The following is a 3040-nucleotide window of genomic DNA, read 5'->3' as shown; positions in this document are numbered from 1 at the left end:
ATGAGTAAAGGACATCGTAACATGATGTAAAGTTCAAAAAAGTGGATTTTTGTCTTGCATCTACTAACCTGACTGAGTTTCATCAGGTTAGGAGGAGTGGACCAAAACTCCAGCAAACTATTGTGTAACCATTTGAAATCTTTGTGTCTCTAAAAAAAATTAATGGTACCTTTAAACAAGTGGCAGCGACACTGTTAGCGTTGCCTTTCCTTCTGATTAAAGAAGTTGCAAGAATTTAAAGGGTCTCTCCTCTGGGCAAAAATACTTTTCTTGTCTGCCCTTTGAGTTTAAGTAAGCGTCAGCTGCCCAAAACATGACATACCTTATCCTCAAATGTGGTAATGATGAGAATTCTCTGAAAAAAAATTCCATTAGTAAATAACCTATTGGATGCAGAATAGAAGTAAAATATGGCACCCTTTTTTAAGTTACATGCAAAATCTTCCAACACTTTGGATTGATTGATGATCCTGTAATCGAGCTGGACTCGACAGGATTTATGAGCGAATCTGATACCATCTGTCTTTCAATCTATTTCCAATGCATATACATTTTATTTCATCCCTATAGATAACCCACCTTACCCACCCCCGTCCAGTCCTTCTTGTTATTTGGTTGTTGTGTTATATTATTGTAAATGTATTTTTCTTTCAATATGTCTCATTGTTTGAATTGTGCTTCATTGTGTACCAGTTTTGTCCTGTCAGTTAATACCTGTGATGTAATCCAAAATAAAATATTCTAAAAAAAAAAAAAAAAATTCCATTTGTAGTTCACAGAGAAATTCCTCAGTATGGTTGGAGTGGTATTAAAAAGATAGGGTTGTAGAAAGTCACGTCTGGGGATTAAAGTTAATTACTCCATAATCTGTCCTGCGGAAATTTAGACATCTTCTTCTGGATGAACGAGACGCATAAACAGATTGACATCAGGCTTCAGTGAATGTGCGTTGTACAATGTGCTTTGATTACTTTGAGCAGAGCTCCGAGAAAAACTAGCAATAAAACAACAGAGACAATAGAAAAAGGGGGGAAACAAAAGAGAAATCTGATGTAAAACATTTTTGGATTAGCTGATAAAAAAATTTCAGTGCTGATTTAAAAGCATTAAAAACTATTCAAAAAGATTTTAATAATTAATTTAGATGAGTTAAATCAGAATGAAAACACAACCATTGATTTTATAGTAAATTGTTTATGAAATTCACGGCTTTATGGATAATATAGCACCATCATGCACGTTTGTCACTTTGTTTTATCTGCTAAGATCACCTCCAGCAAACGTCCACCTCAGCATGAAAAAATGAGCGCAGCCATTATCATATCTCAGAGACCTTCTCAGACACTGCATGGCACTGCGTGAAATGGTGAATGAAATTACTAATCATGTGAGTCCAGCCCTTTAAGTTTAATTAAGCATCAGCTGCCCAAGCATCTGCAAGTGTCTTCCAGATGCTTGCACCATCTGGGAGACACTAGCAGCTCACAAGAGGAAACTGACCTGATCAATCCTCTTTCACAGATCTCTCATTTTCATTCATCCTCTGCTCAAATTTCAGGTCTTACTACAAATACTTCAGGATATCTGCTGCTTTCCAGCTAAATCCTCAGTAGAAAAAAGAGAGAAGACTCACAAACATCACTTGTGATTACTTCAGCAGTAGTAATGCTGTTCACCAACAGTTCATTAAAAATATGCAGCAAGACAAATTATTTGCATTTTGTTAATGTCTATACCGAGGCCAAAGCACTAAAATGAGTGTGCTGGCGTATCAGGAGGGTCTGATAGATGGATGAGGAGCAGAGAAACTGAAACATCAAACAGAGAGACTGGAAATTCACAGACCAGGTCGCAGGCTGACCTCTCTGTACCTGATGACGAGAACGGTACAGGTCTCTCAGGCTCTGTCTGTCATGTCACCCCGTCCACCGCTGCATCCCCTGCTGTGTTTTGCTGCGTTTTGCTGCGTTATGCTGTGATATAAGTTATTTCACTTTGGTCTTCCTCCTTCATTCATAATACCTGGAGGGGGCAGGGTGTCTGTGTTTCTGCTGCCATTCAGCTAATAACACAAATAAACAATAAATAAGAAAAAAATAACACAGCAACCCTTACTGGACAAAGAAATGAACAGCAAACCTAAATAGCACAAATGAAACTAATGAGGATGAAAATAAAAAGAAAGCCACAATCCTGATAGAAGAACAGGAATAATTCAAAAGGGAAAAACAAAAACCAGGGAGAAAGAATAAACTATGAATCTAGACGTGAACCAGCATGACAAAACCCGATGAGAAAAGAGTAAAAGAAACTGACAGAAAATGAAAAGACTTAAACTAACACACCAACAGAAACAACCTAAAGAAAGTATTCGGGGAAGGGAAACAACAGAATAATTTATAAAACAGACCCACCAGAAGGAACTGATAGAGTAAAAATTGAACATACATAGCCCATAATAAAAAAACAGAAAATAACCCAAGCAGAATTAGGACAACATATGTCAACGTTACATGAGTTTAGAAAGATTTTTTTTACTCTTTGTCTCATAGTAACCACTGTCAAAAAATACAAAGTTATTGCTTTCAAAAACTTGGATTTTATCCTGATTGACATTTCCCTACTGTCACAAATGTAGATGGATTTGGAAGTCTGCCTGTAAAATGTATTTAAAGCTCATTGAAATTGCCCCCTGACACAAATTTAGTGTTGTTTTGCAGGGGTGTCAAACTTCAGTCCTCCAGGGCCGCTGTCCTGCAGTTTTTAGATGTGCCACAGGTACAAAACACTGGAATGAAATGGCTTAATTACCTCCTTCTTGTGTAGATAAGTTCTCCAGAGCCTTGCTAATGACCTAATTATTCTATTCAGGTGTGGTGCAGCAGAGTCACATTTAAAAGTTGCAAGGCAGTGGCCCTCCAAGACTGGAGTTTGACATCTGTGCTTTAGAATGAAGAAGCTGGGAATTACTCATCACTACTTTTATTTCAATGAGCGGAGCCTTTTTTCCTCACTCCCAGTCCTCCCAGTACAGTTGCAG

At 37.6% G+C, this 3040-nt stretch overlaps 1 long non-coding RNA gene across 2 annotated transcripts in view; it reads right to left on the bottom strand.

Moving 5' to 3' along the window:
• LOC103129811 (uncharacterized) overlaps window positions 1–2773 on the bottom strand; it is a 30167-nt gene extending 27394 nt beyond the window's left edge. The window contains exons 1-2 of one of the 2 annotated variants that reach the window (XR_001660099.1): window positions 1862–2773; window positions 323–355 (exon numbers count right to left, since the gene is read on the bottom strand). This is a non-coding gene — a long non-coding RNA (uncharacterized LOC103129811). The remainder of the gene's footprint in view (window positions 1–322; window positions 356–1861) is intronic. The other variant, XR_001660098.1, reaches the window with a different exon arrangement.
• Window positions 2774–3040: the final 267 nt, after the last annotated feature.

This window comes from Poecilia formosa, unplaced genomic scaffold, assembly GCF_000485575.1.
Source record: "Poecilia formosa unplaced genomic scaffold, Poecilia_formosa-5.1.2 Scaffold580, whole genome shotgun sequence".
Classification (NCBI taxonomy): Eukaryota; Metazoa; Chordata; class Actinopteri; order Cyprinodontiformes; family Poeciliidae; genus Poecilia; species Poecilia formosa.
The sequence above is the reverse complement of the archived record's forward strand: the minus strand, read 5'-3'. Positions and strand labels throughout refer to the sequence as shown.